Source organism: Oculina patagonica, chromosome 6 (assembly GCF_052425735.1).
Source record: "Oculina patagonica isolate OP01 chromosome 6, crgOcupat, whole genome shotgun sequence".
Lineage (NCBI taxonomy): Eukaryota > Metazoa > Cnidaria > Anthozoa > Scleractinia > Oculinidae > Oculina > Oculina patagonica.
The window spans coordinates 15,050,736-15,071,476 of NC_135763.1; the positions used below are offsets into that span (position 1 = coordinate 15,050,736).

At 40.5% G+C, this 20,741-nt stretch overlaps 1 pseudogene; it reads left to right on the forward strand.

The window, feature by feature from the left end:
- The first annotated feature begins 1,249 nt into the window (after positions 1-1,249).
- On the forward strand, positions 1,250-6,194 carry LOC144657889 (uncharacterized; annotated as a pseudogene).
- The last annotated feature ends 14,547 nt before the right edge of the window (positions 6,195-20,741 follow it).

Below are 20,741 nucleotides of genomic sequence, written 5' to 3' on the forward strand. Positions count from 1 at the left end.
ATGACGAAAACATGCCCTGGTTCATGTGTGATAATTGCCAACATTCGGATGCACATCGATTCTGAGTGGACGTAACCTAAAAGAAACCATTATGACAAGATCATAATCAAATTTTTTGACAAGGCATCCTTGAAGGCAGTCGCCCCCAGGCTAAGGCGTTTGACGTATAAAGACTATTGGGTTTCCAACCAATCACGATCAACCGACTTCAAGATGTCACAGTTCTTAAGTGTTATTGCCAGAGAAAACCGGGCAGGAGCAAAACATCGGGGTCGGCCGTTTACCGTCATCTTTTTACATTATAAAAGCTATCTGATAAGATTAGCAATGGTGGCATTTGCAGCAGTAGAGGTTCTTTTTTCTTCGAGATAACACTATTCCGTAATTTTGGGCCCTCCAACGGCCTAAAATATCCGAAATTTTGGGCAACTTTGGGTGAGCCTACAACACACTTTGTATGAGTCCTCAGACTTCTAATATTTTTTATATGACATTTATTCCCTTATAAGTTGACTGGGATATGTAAATCCTTCTAAGCTTTAAAACTCATTTTTTTACGAGGGGTTAAAAATTGTCATTGAATCGTTAATGAGCTTGATCCAAATTTGAGTCATTTTCAGTCGACTGTTTCACAAAAGTGCGGCAGTCTATTTGGAAAATAAAACCATCCCTCGATAGTCTTTTGTGCTGTTATCAAAATGCAGATCAGTTGAAATTGGTATCTAGAAGTAAATCGGAGTTAGCGGCGTCTAAAACTGCCATAACAATTTTCAGTTTAGCAATATTTCCCGCCAAATTTTCTAACATACTATGTTTCGACTTTCTCTGATTGCAGTCCATTATTAACTTAATGGACCTAAAAGCAGTTTCGTTGTCTTCAGGAGAGAACATGGAAACAGTTATATCATTAACAACATGTGTAAACATTTCAAATCTCTAAAGAAATACCCGATAACTTCTTACACATGTACCAAAATTTCCGGCGAAAGTTTTGTTTTTTATTCCCCGTCACGCTTTATGGTAAAACCGGACTGTATCCTCAGTACGCTGGTCTTTTGATCATCGCCAAAAAGCAAATTGAATCAAATAATGCAAATTCAATCGAGAATTACCTTGAATTAATTAAGTAGACTTTGCAGACATATTGTTTACACACTTGTCTCCCCTGACTTCTGAAATGCGTGACGTGTCACGAATTGTAAGGTCAGACGACAGGTGTAAAGCTTTGTTTCGATCTCGACGTTGAATCATGAACTGTTCTTTTGGGTCAGAAGATTCGCCGTGTAGTTTAGATGGGCTCGGTTCAGTTATTCTTCCATTACTGGCTTGCAAGCGAGATATGACTTTTCATCTTGTAAGTCTTGGAATCAGCGGTAAACGTGGTCGAGGAAAAACTGAGGTCAGCGAATCACAGTTAATTTTAAACCGCGCTGGTCTGCCGGGTGCTTTAAACAATGAGGAAATGGAGGCCATGACAATCTGTCCCAAGCATAGGCGAGACCTCACTACCGATTGGTCGGGCCGGAATGGCGAACTTTGCTGCTATCCAACACACGAGGGCACGAGGAAGCGAATAAAACTCCCTAGACGCGTAAACGCTGTTATGTCAGCCGAGATCTCTGCTTTATTCAATGTTGTGGTTCCTATCGGCGCAGGTTAGTATACCGCTTTTATTTCTTTAGCATTTCCTCTTTAATTTTACATACCCACGATTTACATCGAAAGGTTGAAAATTGGCGCCCATACGCAAGTACTTTGCAGGCTAGTGTAGTTTTTCTGCTTTTCAGCTTCCCAGCTAATATTTGTAATCAAAAAGGCGGTTTTTTCTAGGGAAAAACCGCGTGTAATGGCAATAAAGATATATGTACCTTTCTTGAATCGAAACCAATAAAAACAAGCATACGCTTTGCCCCGCCAATTTTTTTTTTTATAGTTACTCGAACGCATATTTTACGTGCCGTCGTCAACAACACAAATCAAAACTAATTAAAAGTACAAACATACTTTTTGCACATTTTAAGATGTAAAAAAAAACACCTGTTGTAGCAAGCCCTTCCAAAGAATGCAACAAAAATGTATCCTAAAATTAATAACTATTGATCATTTCTTTTTATCAATTTATACAACTGTTTTTGATGAATATTCGAGGATTCGCAGAAAACGAAATTAAACGTATATAAACCACAAACTTAATTGAATTATCAGTTTGCACGCAATTGACTTCATAAGCCGCATTAATTTGAGATTTTGGTTCAGTCAAAAATATAAAATCTAAAAATCTGATACAAAACAATAACATAGCTGGCTGATAGTTGATACTAAAATAATAGCGATAAATAAAAATATATTAAAAATCAAAGTTGATTAAACTTGTCCAAATGGATTTTTTACAGTTAGGGACGGACCATTATGTTTTTGAAGGGAGGGGGGGGATGGAAAATATTGAAAAAAATTGTTTGCAGGGCCTGGAAAGACAAATTAAAATAAATTGTTTGCAAACACGATATGTATAACAAAAAATAGTAAGAATTTCGAAAAAAAGTGTTTGCAGAGGTGCATAACCTAAAAAAAAAGTTTGCAGAGGAAAATTTTTCATTCCTCCCTCCAAGAAAATAATGGTCCGTCCCTAATCAAAATAATAGAGCCACTTTTCGATTCATCAAAAATAACCTTAGCAAACAAAATGATAATAAAATCCACTGAGGTAGACGTAAAAATGGAAACAGAGTCATCAATGTAAAAGTAAAGATGTGTAAATTTTAAAGGCAAGAGTGGTTTTATTTCTCTCCAACTTTTTGGCCAGGAAGGGTAGGGAGGGGTGTTTATAGAGTACAGTGAGGGTGGCACTCCGGCAAATGAATTTTGCTTGGGCGATAGCTAGTTCTAATAATTTGTATTGTTATTGTTTTTCATGATAGCTATTTGTACAACTTGCCGACTGCAACACTACAAAGACCGTAAAAAAAGTGAGCCTGACAACGTCGAGGGCGCAGAAAAGGTCAGCGGTATTCCCAATTTGCCATACGTGTTTTCCTGTCTTGTGATTGGAGTGACTGTTAATGTCAAATGGGTGTGTAGCCTTCGGATAAATACTTTTTACAGCTCTGAACGTACAGAGTGAGGAAGAAAGTACAGGCTAGGGTACAGTGAGCAAAAGTTCACATTCGTTGTTCATGATTTCTTTTTAGGATCCTGGTGAGCATTCTACATTAATGCAGTGCGAGGAACTGGAATCTACTGACTTTGACGATGTGACTGAAGATGACCAAATACAGACAGAAGAATCAGACGAGACTGTGACACTAACGTCACTAGACTCTGAGAACTCTGAACCCGAGGAAGAGGTTAGTATATGGTGCGACGAAAAGGAACTCCAAAACGAGAGACGACAAGCACTCAATGATGCTCTAGGAAACCTGGCCAATGGACGATTTAGCCCTATACGTTCTACATTAAACGCTTCATGGGATGATATTCCTCGACCCAGCAAAAGTACTATATGCGCAAGGCGCGGGAAGCCGTAACAGCCTCACTGTCGGTCATTAGCCCAGGACAGGAAAAAGAACTTTGGAATTCCATTCGAAGTGAATCGATAATTGAAAGAGAAGATGCTGATTCATCCAAACGTAAGCGCTTCGACACAAGTACTGGGCTTATTGATGTCTTGATTAAAGCGCATGATCAAGCAGGGTCCTGGTAAACCAAACGCCAGATTCTATCTCTTTTCACAAATGATTTTAGCCGCGCAGAATTGCAGACACTAATTCCCGGGTTAACTAAATGGAGAATTGACCAGGCCCGTCTGCATGCTAATGAAGTAGGAAAAGGACAAATTGTTCCCGAAAAGCCTATCTTCCGAACAAGAATCGATCCCGTGAAAGTTGATCATTTTATAAATTACATTTCACGACCAGACCTACTTCAAGATGTTGCATTTGGGACAAAAACGCTAAAGCTAGACTCTGGGGAACGTATTGTCATCCCGGCTGTTATACGAACATTGATTCCCTCCCGAATTATCCATCAGTACACAAGCTATTGCAAAGAGCAAGAATTTGAGCCAGCTAGCGAGCGTTCTTTGTTTCGAATGCTTGAAATTTGCTCAGCATCAATGCAGAAGTCCCTTCATGGACTCGATAACATCACCGCCGAAGGAACTGAAGCATTCGACAATCTACTATCAACTATTGAAACGTTAATGGAGAACGGCGCAGACGAGCACTGGGCCCAAAAGATGGGGCAGGCGATGAAAGAGGCTAAAAGGTATTTCAAGACGGATTTCAAGGCGCACGTGGGTAAAGGCGAAAACAGCAGCGACCACTGCACTGTTTATGCTCTTAGTGATCCTACCAATCTTGACTTTCGTGTAGAATGTCAGTACCCTCAAGACACCGGTTGTGATAGGTGCGAATCTCTCGATATGGTGTTAGAAGAAATCACAAAGAAACTAGAGGAGGTGGACATCACCGAGGATCAGAAGGCCAGGATGAAGTTTGAGAACAAGGCGTACATTCGAGCAGTTCATGCATGGAAGGCACATTTGATTCGCTCCGTTAATCAAGAGGAAGCTAAGCAGGACGCCCTTGGCCAACTTAACGAAGAAACGTGCTTGATAATCATAGACTAGGCAATGAAATATCTCGCCCAGCATTACCGGGAAAGGATGTCTGAGTTTTTTGGCAAGCGCGGCAGGAGCTGGCATGTAAGTGCAGTCATAACCCACTTGCATGCTGATGGGAGATACGAAGTTGAGTGCTTTGTGCATCTCATCAACACGTGCAATCAAGACAGCTTTGCCGTGATGTCAGTCATTGAGCATCTGCTTCACACCATCAAGCTTGAGTACCCTTCAATCAACAAGGCTTTTCTTGCGATCAGACAACGCGGGTTGTTACCATAACGGGCCCTTGATCCTCAGTCTTCCATACATTGGAGAAAGGACAGGTGTAACACCACTGCGCTACGACTTTTCAGATCCTCAGGCTGGGAAGGACATATGCGATCGGAAAACTGCGCCCATGAAAGCGCACATTCGGAGGTGGGTGAATGAGAAGCACGACGTGACAACGGCAGATGACATGAAACAGGCACTGGAATCCCACGGCGGCCTGAAGGGTTGCAGGGCAGCTGTTGTGGAAGTTGATACCACCAAGGCGGCTGGCATGGATAACAAAATACCCGGTATAAGCCTTATTAACAACTTCTCCTTTGAGAAAAGTGGAATCCGCACTTGGACGGCCTACAATGTTGGACCTGGGCGCTTTCTTTCGTAAAGTGAACTGATTATCGAGAAACAAGGAGACACTGGGCTGAAAGTAATCCAGCAGTTCGGTCCCAGAACGAAAGAGCGGGGTACTGTCTTAGAAAACACCAGGCCTGATAGTGAAATCTTCTCGTGCGGTGAGACTGGATGCGTCCTCACTTTTAAGACAGAGGCAGAAGCTGATGCGCACATGGATTCAGGAAAGCATGTCAGAAAGTTAGAATCGGAGTCCTTGTATGATTCTATCAGAAAAAAGTGGGCTGAGAAGGTAACTGGTGTGAGCGTACCTATCTCTGAACAAGAAGCAAGTTCCACACATTACGACAGACCCTCCTCTTCAACCGTTAAAGACAGGCGAACAGAAGGATGGGCCCTAAAAACCACCTAAAAGCCACAACGAATGACGGATCACGTAAAGAACTATTTGCAAAAAAAGTTTAACACAGGAGCAAGAAGCGGATTAAAGGCGGATCCAGTACAGGTATCCCATGAAATGAAGTTCCTCAAGGACGATAATGGACATATTTTGTTTACTCCAGAAGAGTGGAGAACAGCCCCTCAGTTAAACAGTTTCTTCTCAAGGCTATCAGCATTACAACGACAAAGTCAAACGGGAAAGAGCGGGTTAGAAGACACCAACGAAGAAATTCCAGAGGAAGACTTAGAGGCGCTGGAATCTGAAATTGCCCTCGAGGATTTGCGGCAAGCAGTACTTCATGACATGGATGTACCAAATCACCCCATTCAAGTAGGGGAGAGAAACATTTGCGAGCTTACAAGAGCAAAGAAACTTAACACGCTGAAAGTGGCTGAGCTAAGGGAAATATGCCAAAGCCTACAAGTAGCAGTTGATGGGTCACTAGCAAGGAAAAAATCATTCATCGAGCCACTGGAAACGTATGTGAAATCATGCACATGTTTCCAAACCTGAACAAGCCGTAGTTCACGCGCAAGCTTTCTGAAGAGCGGTAGGCTTAGGCTTTTTGGTCTAGTAACGCATTTGACGGTATCTTTATTGCACGTCAAAGAAAGAAGTTTCAAATGACACTTATGCTGGATTTCCACTGAAAGCCCATGCAGTCTGCGTAGCAGGCGTCTGTATAGTTTTTTAGCGGGTTTAAGCGAGTGTGCGATCGCGAGAAGGCCACGCAAGGATAAATAGATTTTTTCCTCCTCAATTTTTCCTCGCGGGCCTCCTCGCAACTACGGCGCCTGCTAAGCAGGCTAAAGCCCTTGAGGCTATATAACCACATTTATGACGTCGCTTTACTTCTTTGGGTGTATTTTATGAAAGAAATATAAAATAACCACTGTGTGCTTACATAGCCTGATTTACCGGCATTCAGCAGAGTTTGGGAGAATCCTTTTGAAGCGCTAACATGAAAACAAACTTTCGTGTTTCTGTGAACGTTAACTAATAACCTAAGTACGTTTGTTATATAATACTTGTTTTCCATTCCGAACCCATTGAGGAGGCTATTTCAAATAACGTATTTTCTTTATTAATGTCCTATACATTCTGCTTTCCGCTCGTGTGCGCACTGGTTGCACGGGAAGTATACTTTTGAACTAGGAGCTACTGCTTCAGCATAATGTTTTGCAATGTCGAAACACTAGGTGTTTCTTACGGTCATTCAATCTATGATATTACATGTTTTTAGTTTTAATCCATTGTAGCGGATAGATGATCTGTTTGTCGCTGATTTACGGCACCATTTTTTCCTTTTTTATTACTTTGTACGGCAAAAGTAAAAACAATAAGTATCAGTCATTTAATTAAACGTTGCTATTTAATTTTTTCTTGTGCTCCTTTTGTAAAAAATCCTGCTGAAAATTAAAGAGATTTGTCACCAGCTAGGTTTTTTCAATAGCTCTTACGTTTTGTTATTTTCACGGGAACTTAATTTCGCGAAAATGGAACGGGCATAATCGCTGGACTAAAGTTTCGCCATTTGGCCAAAAAATACATTAAAAGCCTTAAAAATACGTTTACGCGGGACTTTGTTTTCGCAAGCCCCGCGAAAATAAGTAACAATAAGATACTTAACTTGTTTTGAACAGCGGTTTGGGGGTAAAAAATAGTATATGGAATATTTAACATTTCTGCTTCAGGCACAAAAAGATCATTTGTGAAAACATTCCTGCTTTGCAACATTGCGTGACATTTTAACAACTTTCGCGGGAAAATAGAGCTCAGTATAAAATAACATGTTGACGGTTTTCACTGTTTAACCAAGCTAAATAGCAACAAGACGGTTTAAAATTCCACCCCATATCCCAGGGAACAAAGCAATTTACTTTTGAACGCCCCTTTTGTTGAATTATGGGCTGCAATCGTTGTAGTAGGAACAACGTAGTGATAACCTTCAAGAAAAATTTGGCGGGAAATATGTTAATTAAAAATTGAAATGTCAGTTTTAGACGCCGCTAACGCCGATTTACTTCTAGATACCAATTTCAACTGATCTGCATTTTGATAACAGCACAAAAGACTATCGAGGGATGGTTTTATTTTCCAAATAGACTGCCGCACTTTTGTGAAACAGTCGACTGAAAATGACTCAAATTTGGATCAAGCTCATTAACGATTCAATGACAATTTTTAACCCCTCGTAAAAAAATGAGTTTTAAAGCTTAGAAGGATTTACATATCCCAGTCAACTTATAAGGGAATAAATGTCATATAAAAAATATTAGAAGTCTGAGGACTCATACAAAGTGTGTTGTAGGCTCACCCAAAGTTGCCCAAAATTTCGGATATTTTAGGCCGTTGGAGGGCCCAAAATTACGGAATAGTGTTATCTCGAAGAAAAAAGAACCTCTACTGCTGCAAATGCCACCGTTGCTAATCTTATCAGATAGCTTTTAATATGTAAAAAGATGAAGGTAAACGGCCGACCCCGATGTTTTGCTCCTGCCCGGTTTTCTCTGACAATAACACTTAAGCGTGCTCTACATTGCACTCGCCCCTCTTAGATGCGCACCATCTCACTGGTCACATCGCTTCGCTGTCAGTGAATTTTTTAATTTTCCAGTGAATTTGTTAAGGAAAGTACACTTTTCACTTTAATTTTCTAGCTAATAATGGCTGTGCCACGTGTTTTAGTTCTTGGGGACTCTTTTATTCGCCGTTTGAGCCATTTTCTATCGGGTCATTCCCTAAAACATAGCGCTGACTTTCAGCTTTCTCAACGTGCTACAATTAAATGGTACGGTATTGGTGGCCATACACCTTATTCATAAATGGCGGAACGCGCGGAAGAGTTTGGGTCGAGTACATGAAAGCGAGGCGAGTGAGGCTTCGGCTTCGAACCAAATCAAAGAAAAGTATGGCAAAATTGAAGTAGTATTTGATAATTCTTGAAATATCTCGTCGGTTAGAAAGCAATTCTTAGGTTTTGATAACTGCCATTGGAATCCCTGGTTTGACAACTGCATAAACGGTCGTATGGATGTGAAGTCAACACAAATCATGGAAAAATTTCGTCACAAAACCGCATCGATCTTCTTAATCTCTTTACTGCCTTTTGTACAGTTGTTATCCGTATTACTATAGTATCGTTTTAATGGAAGACTTTGGAAGCTTGAAAAATATAGATATTGACTATAGCGATTTTACACGTCTCTGGATATGGAAAGTAAAAAAAATCGCCAACATTGTGCGACTAGCGACTACGCAAACAGGTTAAAAATATTTCAGTTCAGTCTATCGTTTTACAAAACTTTCACCCACTAACCTCGGCATTCAAACCCGAGCATTCAAATGTATACACAGTTCAAGAATCACAAATGGATCAGTATATATGGACAAAAAATCGACAAGACGATTTGGCATCAAAGAAGTGCTTAAATTCTGAATTCAGCAAACGTATTGGAATATTTAAAATTGCAAGAATCTTACCGCTGTAAAATTTATTTCAATATGAAAAGTTTAAAATTTGAAAGCTCGCTCTTTATACCCTATTTCTACCTTCCTTGGCTTTACTTCTTCTTAAATTTAAAGATTTGTTACAAGTAACGTCTATAAAGAATGATCAACAGTTGTGAACAACATTTTAGCTTATTAATGTGTTCGAAGACAAAATACTCAAGAAACCTTGTGTCTTTATATAATCGCGATTTTTGCTTACCGTATCGAGAGACGTGTTAATTTTTCTAAGAAGCTCCATAGTCTCTTTTATATCGTGTTTCTTTCCTCTGCCTTCCTGCAAGCTTCTAGAGTCTTTCATAAAAAGGAAACTTGAAAGTAGTCTGGATTACAATTGTACACGTAGGCAGTGAAGAGAGACTGAGAGGATCGATGCGGTTTTCCGACGAAATTTTTCCATGATTTGTGTTGAATTCGAAACCATACGGCCATATCTACAGTTGACAAACCAGAGATTCCAATGGCATTCATCAAAACCCAAGAATCGCTTTCTAACCGACGAGATATTTCAAGAATTATCAAATACTACTTCAATTCGCCATACTTTTCTTTGTTTTGGTTCGAAGCCGAAGCCTCACTCGCCTCGCTTTCATGTACTCGACCCAAACTCTTCCGCGCGTTCCGCCATTTATGAATAAGGTGTACCGTAATGATTCGATTTAGCGCCCGGGGCGCTTATTTACTTTTGGCACCTCAAGGGAGGGCGCTTATTCGAGACGGGGCGCTTATTCAGGACAGGGCGCTTATTTAATTTTTTGAGAAACAACCAAATGTATCTAACAATAACAGAAACTGAAACAGTTAGAAATTGTTAAAAGTTCAGTTACTTTTAAAATAATTGTTCATTTTAGCAGTAAATATTTACATGAACTGTACGGTGAACGGTCAGGAGTTTATCTAGTTGGCGTCAATGACTTCAGTAGGGGCAGTTATCCACAATAGATGAGGGCGCTAATTAGAATGGGGGCGCTTATTGGAATAGGGGCGCTTATTTACAAAAACACATTCGAAGGGGGCGCTTATTCGAAAGGGGGCGCTTATTGGAAGGAGGGCGCTAAATCGAATCATTACGGTATACGGTTGCCAAATCTATTCAATGCGATTTAAATGTCGTTAAGTCTTTCCGCCCAAATATCGTAATGCTGCAGCTAAGCTCAAACGATTTAACAGCATCTGACCCGCACACATTGGCTCTACCATTGATGATTTTGTAAGACTTTTGCATGATGTGTACAATGTTAAGCTCATTTTCCTGTGCCAGACCATTATGCGTCAGGGCACGGTAACTTTCAACCGTATCGCCAAGCTTCTGACTACTGTAAATATCTCAAAGTAGTCTTGGAGGGAATAACATACGCTTTTTTCTGGGGCCATAGGGGTTTTTGGCACCCAACTCAGAACGTTTACGCGCGAGATGGTGTGCATCTAAATTCTTTGGGCCTGAAAAAATATTATCGTAGTCTTAGAGGAGCATTCTTGGAGTCATTGAGCCTGTTCCCTATCACTCCCGTTTGATGAATTTTTACATCGTGCCTCGCCATGCCTTTGATATTTTACTGTGACAGCCTATCAGTTTACTGTTTCGCTGCCCCTTATCTTTAGGGAAGCGTTTTTCTTATTGCTGCACCCTTTCAGTTGTATAACTGATGTCTGTTTTATGCAGAATTGTTTGAATGCTGGCGTTGGCCTTATGTACCTTTAGTGTTCTGGTGAATATTATGAGTGTGCAATCATACTCGGCCGCCCGATTTGGGTGTGTCCTCAATGCACTTAATTAAGTATTCTGCAACCAGACACTGAGGTCCTATTCAGTTATATAAATGGCTCAAAATTTCTTTTCATGCGGGAAGCTCGCCTCTCTGCCATTGAACACATTTTAATCATTTATCTGAAGGCTCAACTCTCAACCTGCTCCTCTATGACACAGTTTTTCCTTAATCTACAACCACAATCTCAGTTTCCTGTCAGGTACCTTTTTACTATCTTATCTTAACGGAAACCTGTGGCAATCAGCCTTCGGCTTTTCCTTTAATCTACATAATTTTCATTTTCTAAGTCATGCCACCTAAGAAGCGACCTTACCCAACACGAAGTAATGCGAAGCAGGCACGTGCACATTTGTTGGAAATGGCAGAAACCTGCCCGGACAAAAGCACAAGGCATGAAGTTGGGCAGCAAGAACAGCCCCACATGGCATTAAATTTAACAGCCCTATCGGCTTCCATTTCCGTCGCGGTGAAGCAAGCCATGGTTGAGGCCCTGGGGAAAAGACACAAACCGTACAAAGTACCACACCCGCTTCTGCAACTGAGCAGTCCGTCGTGGACGAAGTCGTAAACGTCTCTTTGGCAACGAACGAAGTACGGCAAATGGCTTAAGGTTAGCTGAGCCGGGGCTAGCCTCACAGGCACCCCAGCAAATTTTTTCCGGTGTAGCCGTCCCTTTAAGCAGTCTAGTGAGCTCCAAAATCAAGGCCAAAATCTGGTCCCATGAGTATATTGATTTTGGGGCTTTACTCTCCTTTTCACCAAATAATCAAAATCTTCTATTTCTTTCGCCTCTTCGGATGTTGAGTCAACCCGCCCTCAATTGACCCTCAAACCGAGTCAAACAGTTGAGAAAGTTCACACTATACAGCAGTGGCTTTCCGCTTTTAACATATTTGTTGCGATTTGAAATTTTTTTTACCACAACTGTAATATAAATGTCATAAAATGAATCTGAGGAACTCGAAAAGAACAGTGGCATTCAATTGTTAATTTGTAAGGAACCGTGTTCATAATTTCCTTTAGTAGTAAAAATTGAATTCACTTACGGATTAACCCTCAAGCGCTAACCACATTTTACGGCTTCTCAGCATTGCAAAACATATCCAGCCTTTCAAATCGTGCACTTGATTATTAACTGTTGCAAAATACAATACTGTTGTTGGGTACATTTGATTAAATGAAGCATTTCATTTTTGATATCTAGCCTTGGTGTGAAGTATAAGTTGCCTGATGCCAAAGAAAACTTTTGCAGATGCGTATTGCTGCTATCAGAGTAATAGAGAAAAAATTAATTTGCAGTTTTCCTTGTTCGAAAGGAAAATAACTGAACGAACTGCGAACTGAACAGCTTTTGTAAGGAGCAAGCAGCGAAGGCTGTTAGTTCTAAAAAAGATGTTCTATCATCTGCCAAGTGAGACGCAGATATGGAAAGGATCACGTATGTTGTTGCTGTGGCACCTTTGCAAAGCAATAAAAAGTTAAGAAGCACATATGGTTTTGATGATCTACAGACAAGAACGACTAGGATAGGAAATTCTTTACAAGAAGCAAAAGAAACCAGGAAAGCCATAGACTCAATTGCAAGCACCCAAGAAAAAGCTTTACTCTCGTTATCAGGGCCGTAGAGAGTTTGAGGTAAACCAAGGCACTTGCCTTGACCCCTCTCTGTAGTCTTGTTTCCTTTTTCCAGCCGCTCTAAAAACCAAAAAGAAGTTCAGAAAACGGTATGCAAGAGCTGTGGAGGTTGCACAGACCATTGAAGTTTCATCGTCAAAGCTGAAAACTACAGTCTGGCAGATACATCAAGCTAACGTTCTGAATTTATTCCTGACATCTACAGGTAAGGATCTTCATGATGGTTTTGAATTAAAAGGTGTAATTGAGACTCTAATACCTTGTACTGTTCTATGTAAATTAAAGGATGAATCACTACTATCTTTTCCTGGACAATGTGACACAGCATATGAATTACTGTTTCCCTGAGGCTCTTTAAGGTGCTCTCCAAGGTACAAAGTACACCCTTCGATGCTAGGCCTAACCTTTCGGATAGACAAGTTGGTCTTTGTCACTTTCCAATCAAAGTGCATCACTTGACGCAGGCTCGTTGTCTCAAGAAAATCTACCCTTTCCTTTTTTTTGACCAGTGTGTCCTCTTCCCTTTCTACCCACTGTGTGGCTATCCATACAGTACCAACCCCCTCTGTCTGGATAGCCGTTCACAAGCAGGGAATTGAGGGGAAGTATGATTGGCAAGGAAGCCCCACATATGAGGCATGGAAGATGTAACGTCAAGCTGCAGTACAAACTCAGAATTTCCCAGTACCTGAACAACTAAAGCCCTTGATGACACCTTGCGCTAAAGAAACAAATGAAACAGAGTTACTCGACCAGCGCATTTCAATTACAGCCTGATTGCAGTGTACTGATGAGTTTCCTGTTCCATTGGAATGGGTTCATTTCCAGTAGCAAATCCAAACCTGTTTTAGATCAGCGCTCTGCACGTACAGTTAATGCTTGATTTTTTTTTATAGAAAAATGAACCATCCCACAAATGAAAGGGATAAAAAAGAGCAAAGTACTGGCTGACACTTAAAATGAAGAGACCAAGGCACAAATTACTGTAACCTAATTTTTCTCACCATATGCATTTGCACAGCACTTAGCTATATTTTTAAAATATGTGACTCATTTGTTTTTATTCAATATAGAGCAGCAGTGAAGATCCCTTTTTGATGTACTAAAGAAGTGTTTTGTCTCAGCAACATGTCTCCTAAGCTGAGTATGGGTAAAGCACAAAATGTACAATGTGAGAAATGATAACGAAACCTTTCATTATAGAGAAATATGATGAGCCCGAGAGTCTCTGAGTTCTCTGAGTGCGGTAAACCCCACATAAACAGGATCTTTCTTGGTTTTGTACTTCGGAAATCTGAAGTCATTCATTTTGTGTTGATCCCACCTTCAACTTTGGGATAAAACTGTCAAAAAAAGATAGTGTCTGCAAGCAATTTAAGCTGTTCAGAATGGTCAAGAAAGGCGTGTGGAAATGTAACATGTAAAAAGGGCTCTGTGCGTAAGGTGACTGCAAATTAAATTAAAAGCTGCAGGAATAACCAAGAAACAGGAACAAGCATTCTTTATTGAACGAGTGTATGGAACAAATCCCAACTTTGACTACAGGAGTTAAAATCGTGACTCAATGAAGTAAAACATGAGTTAGAAGAAGAGAGAAGAATAACTAGCAATGACCCACAATTCTGGGAATTACTGTCAATGACAACTGCTGTGATCGCAAAGTCAAGAAGAAAGGCAGACATGCCCTCTTTATTTTATTTATTTATTTAAGGATTCGTACAAGTAAAGGTGCTTAACAATAGGACATAAGTCCCCTACTTGGTTAAAACACCCACACCCAGCCCCCTAAAAAATATCCCGAAAAACCCTTCCCTGACCCGACTAAACTACAAATCAAATAAATCTAAATAACACAAATACAATCTGAAATATACTAATCAACTTAACAAGTACAGACAGAGAAAATATTAACACGGCGACACTTAGGACAAATTAATTTAAAAGAACGAAAATTGTCACCATCAAAAACATTAAAAGTCTAGTAAAATAAAATGACTTAAGTTTACTTTTAAAAGAGCTTATAGTGTCGGAATCTTTGATATTTTTAGGTAAACTGTTCTGATTCTAACGGGAAGCCCTTGCGTTGTTACACCAATATGGCAGAAAGTGTCAATAACAAAGTGAAAAGACAAAAGGAGGCAGTCACCACAAAAGAGAAAAGTAAAGACAACCTCACAAAGTTGGAGTTTGTTAAAGAAGTGTGGAAGGAGTTGATCACCAACAACAATTGGAATTAATGTTAAGCAAGCTAGGTAGCAAGCAAGGTAGCTTGTGGGATGAGCGATGAATACCAGCTCACCTAAATTGGGAGTTACCTAAAATACCAGCCGAGTAATGGTTCGACTGGACTGAAACCAAAAGAGCTCACTACATCAGCAAGTTTAATAAATTAGGTGTTAAAAACGTAGCACAAGGCAAGACCATTCCCAAAATTAAAGAGCAGCATTGGGATCAGGAGAGTTTGGAGCTAAAAGACTACGCGAAGGTGATATAAGTTCTTTCTTTGATACCTGCACCTTATCTAGGGGACTAGTGGAGACCACAGTTTAGGGCATGGAGCAACTGCTGAACCCAAATTCAGTTCAGAAAATGCCGTCAATCACATATTAAATTATTACACGCTATAAAAATATCTTGTGGCTGGTGCCAACAGTAAAGCGGGGATGTGCAAGTGCATTGTACACAAAGATCATGTAACATGCAATTGCCCATGTTTCAAGTACAATTCACTTTGGAAACAGTCTCTGTGTTGTACAAACTGTTGGTATGCTGAAAAAAAAAAACATGTTGACAATGTCGCTGTTACACTGTGTACCTCTTGGAAATCATGGACTGGCCTTGTCATTCCGGTAAAAAATGCTGAAGAAAAAAAAGGGTAACGCACAAGACTGCTTGGGTCCACAGAAACCAGAAAGTAACCACTGCCTCAGCGCCAGTGAAACTGTTCACAAGTATCCACAACAAACACCAAAACTCCTGCACAAACTGTTGGTATGCTAAAAAAACATGTTGATCATGTTGCTGTTAGACTGTGCACCTCTAAGAAGTCATGGACCAGCTTTGTTGTTCAGGTAAAAAATGCTGTAGGAAAAAAAGGGGAACGCACAAGAACGCTAGGCGTCCACAGAAACCTGAAAGTAACCACTGCTTCAGCGCCAGTGAAACCGTTCACAAAAATCCACCACAACAACAGGCAAAGAGTTTCTTCATCGAAAAACTGTTATCCTCTTTGACATTGTACTATCCCACAAAGAAAAATAGATGAATACCGATGTCAACATGCAATCCAGGTGTAAAGCCTCCATCTTCCAAGTACATAACTAAATTCTATTGTGTGGACGGCAGATGCCTAAGGGCGCTACGTGTTTGTTTACCTGCCTAGCGTCCAGAGCAACCCATCTGGAAATCGCCTATGCACTTATACGGAATGCTGTCCACAGAATGGTCAACCGTAGGGGACTTCCAAAAGAGATGTTATCCGACAATCGAAGTAACTTCATTTGAGCTAACAAGCGATTTGGTTAGAGAGTTTGACCAAGAGAAAATAACTAAATCAACAGCAAATCAAGGAGTGAAATTCCCCCACTTGCACCTCATTTTGGTGGTGCACATGAAGCTTTGATCAAGGCAGCAAAACGAGAAGTGCATGCAATTCTTGGCAACAGACATCACAGATGAAGAGTTGATAACTGGATTAAATGGGGTGGTAGTACTTCAAAACGTAAGACCATTGACATTTCAATCTGCTATCTAGAAGATGGCGTTCTCTTACACTGTATCACTTCCTTTTCGGTCAGATCGGCGAACAATTTGCATTTAACCCAAAGAAAATGTTGAGAAGAGTCCAGGAATTTGTGAGGTATCTGTGGCATCGTTGGATTCGCGAGTGGCTACCTGCTCTTATTTGAAGGCGAGAAAGGTCAGTGACTTGACAGTTGTTAATCTTAAGAAGACTCTGACACAACTGGAATAAGCTGTATCAACTGGAACCAAATATTCAAGAGACCAGCTCGTCACACTTATTGGAAAAGGACTGCTTTCCAAGGGAAATTAAAAAGGATTGACAGGCAAAAAGTTATCAGAAAGGATAATTCGATGCTTGTTCATAGCGGCTGTGTCACAGATTTATGGCAGTCAAAGTTTGTGGGGTTTTTTGCAGGGAACCGCGTTTGGCAATTGACAATCATGTTTGGCTGCAGATCTGTGCCATAATCGAGTTATATTTTCCTTTTGTCGCTGAAGGATAGTGTGTTTTCATGGGAAAATTTGTATTTTTGTTGTGGTGAGCCTAAAAGTAATTATCTAATTTGTTTTTATTCACAATTGCTATATTAGAGCATTGAAACTGTTGACAAACATTTTTTGCTGCAGATGGCCAAGATGGTGTTTACACCCGCTTTCAGTGTTATGTGCATAGCAGCTTTTTATCCACATCCATCTTTTGATGTGATAGGCAACAATCTCAACCCACTACAAATCACGGCCTCGAAATTAACATGATGTAAGCCAACAAGTCGTGCGCAAAAATGGTATCAGTTATTGGAAATGTGTTTAAGGATGATCTCACAGATGAGGTCACAAGGGCGAATTACATCATCGTGATGGCTGACAGCGCAACTGATGCTGGAAGCTTGGAGAACGAGACCGTGTAAGCTCGTTTATTCCGTGATGGTAGGCCAGTAAATCTCTTGGTCGGGCACAAAGCAGTTGAACATGTCACTGCAAAACGTTATTAGAAAAAAACTCATTTTTATTGTCATGAAGCGCTAATATATTTAGCCGTGCTAAGACTTAAATGTATATCAAAAATTCAAACAAGATATCATCAACCGCAAAATCAATTGGCTTTTTTGTCACACTTCTATATACTTCACTAAAAGACTCAAAACTATTGGAAATACAGATTTAAAAAAAAGTGCCATAAATTCTACGAAAGCTACCTTTCTGTTATTTTTTTTTTGAATCAAAAAAGTCAATGATTATAACATCGCAATCCATGTTTTTCAAATATTCATTAATTACAGTTTTGCATTTGCCTCCAGCCGGAGCCTTGTCTTTAAAGTGGCAATTAGGAACTCAGTATTTCAAGATGCTGGTCTTGGCAACTGGAAAACCAAGGCAGTGGCCTTTGGGGCTGACAGTACTGCAGTCAATCTGCAAAAGAAGGGTGGCTCTCTTAAAGAAAGAAGCGGTGCACATTCTGTGCTTTCACTACCTCCCACATAGACTGGAGCTTGCAGTCCGTTTACAATGTTTTCACCTCATCTGGAAGATGTACCACTACAGTCCTAAATTGGTATGCACTCTTAAATCTATTGCAGAAGAGCTCAATGTAAATATCCGAAAACCTTTCCATGTATAGTGGTACCCATTGGTTTTTCCCCAAGTCATAAGTGTATTGAGTGTGTTTGTGAGCCACTCTGCCAAAGATTTTTCAAGTGAAGAAGCCAGACAGAATCCTGCTGTGTTATTCCACATGAAACATCTGAGCACCACTTCAAAGAACGTGGATATCTAAGGGCGTGCCAAATTTTTTGCCGCTAAAATGAAGAATGTGCACTTCACAGCATCTTGACATTTTCTAGCTGATTTATTTTCTATTCTAAGCAAGCTAAGTCTACAAATGCATCGCAACGATGGCAAGAGTGGAAAGTCTTAAGAGCCGTCCCATCCCCTCGATGGACATTTGGCTGCATTCTTGGAAAATGTCAAGTGCGGAAATGACTTCCAGAGTATAAATGTGAAGGGTCGTTAGAAGGCACAGCTAAGCCAGGGGTGGCTTTCCTAAAAGCCTGTAAACAGAGATTGAAACAGCCGTCGACCTATGCCCACATGGGCTTAATGAAAGGGTTTGGCATTTTAATGAATGCAAGTGAAACCACCAATGGGAAGAATCAAGAAATGTACAGCCCTCAAGAGGTTGTCAGTGCCATACTTGTCCTTAACGTCAATGACTGTCTATCTTATCCCATTGACTTGGTGGACTATAGAAGGGTAGAAATCCAACCCCTCATAGAGTGGTTCAGACCACTTCTTCATGCAGCAGGTTGCAATATCAACGCAGTTCACGACCAGTGGGTGTCCCTCAATAGCAGATCACTGATAACAAGAGTCCAGTTTTAACGAAGACTGATGAATAGTAATACTTAGGATGCATACAAGTCTTTAAATAATTCAGCTGTTTTGGTTAACTTGAAACTGAATCATTCCCCTCTATGACTGCCGACTCTAATAAAGTAACAGAATTTTGTTCCCGCAACAGGTGGTATAAATTGTGATTCCAGTTGATGCATCAGGTGGCAGCAACGCAATTTTTATTGTCACATCAATTGTGTATTGCTCATTCAACCAGTTCTATCGTGTCTTCTGTTTCTGTAAGCTGTCCAGAATTGTCAAGAAAGCCAAGATGTCGTCCGTGCGCCAGCACCCGATGTACTTCTTTCTTGTTTTCTTGTTTGTTTGCCCAGTTGTTCCAGCCAGTGAAGGTATGCAGATATTTCCAGCCAAACACAAGAAGTGCAGTAAAGCATGAGTTAAAAGAAGGGAGAAGAATAACTGGCAATGACTCACAATTCTGGGAATAACTGTCAATAGAAAATTATGTGATCACAAAGTCGAGAAGAAGAGCAGACATGCCCTCTGATTCTAAAAGGAAGCCCTTGGGTTCTTACACAATATGGCAGAAAGTGAAAAAAATAACAACAAAGTGACAAGACAAAAGGAGGCGGTCACCAGAAAGGAGAAAAGTAAAGACAACCTCACAAAGTTGAGTTTGTAAAAGAAGTGTGCGAGGAGTTGATTGCCAACAACAATTGGAATTACCAGTAAGCGGGGCAGTTTGTGGGATGAGTGATGAATACAAGCTCGCCAAAATTGCGAGTTACCAAAAAGTACCAGCCGAGGAATGGTTCAACTAGACTGAAACCAAAGGAGTTCACTACATCAGCAAGTTTTATGAATTTAATGTTGAAGACGTAACACAAGGCAAGACCATTACCGAAATTGAACAGCAGCATAGGGGGATCAGGGAAGTTTAAATAACTATCTGAAGATATCCCCGGTATTATTAGTTCTCTCTTTGATACCACCTTATCTAAGGGACTGATGAAGGCCATATATAGGGAGCAACTGCAACTGCAGGGCATGGAGCAACTGCTGAACAACCCAAACTCAGTTCAGAGAATGCCGACAATCACATCTAATTCCCTGCCAAAAAATATCTTGTAGCTGGTGCCAACAGTAAAGCAGGGAATGTATGCGTGCATTATACACAAAGATCACGACACATGCAATTGCCCATGTTTCAGGTACAATTCACTCTTCAAACACAGCCTCTGTGTTGCACAAACTGTTGGTATGCTAAAAACATGTTGACCATGTCGCTGTTAGACTGTGCACCTCTAATAAGTCCTCGACTGGCTTTGTTGTCCCCGTAAAAATGCTGTATGAAAAAGATGGGGGAACACACAAGAACAGGCCTCTAAAAGCATGCTTTCTGTCACACAAGGTGAAAGCCGCTGCTTGCACACAGTGCAGTAAAGAGTGCCTGTTATCCTATTTCACAATTGTATTATCCCACGAAGAAAAATAGATGAATACTGATGTCAACAATCCAGTTATAAAGCCTCCATTTTCAATGTACACAACTAAATTCTGTTGTGTGGACTGCAGGTGCCTTAAGGCAAGATTTTCCTATCCTGGTTAGAGAGGTTGACCAAGAGAAGATTGCTAAATCAACAGTATATCAAGGAGTAAAATCCCCCACTTGCACCTCATTTTGGTGGTGCACATGAAGCTATAATCAAGGCAGCAAAACGACAAGTGCATGCAATTCTTGGCAAAGAAGACATCACAGATGAAGAGTTTACGACTGGATTAAATGGAGTGGTAGTACTTCAAAACTTAAGACCATTAACATATCAATATGCTATCTAGAAGATGGCGTTCTGCTTACACTGTATCACTTCCTTTTCGTTCAGATTGGCGGACAATTTGCATCTAACCCAAAGAAAATGTGGAGAAGAGTCCAGGAATTTGTGAGGCATCTGTGGCATTGTTGGATTCGTGAGTGGTTACCTGCTCTTATTTGAAGGCGAGAAAGGTCAGTGACTTGACAGTTGTTAATCTTAAGAAGACTCTGACACAA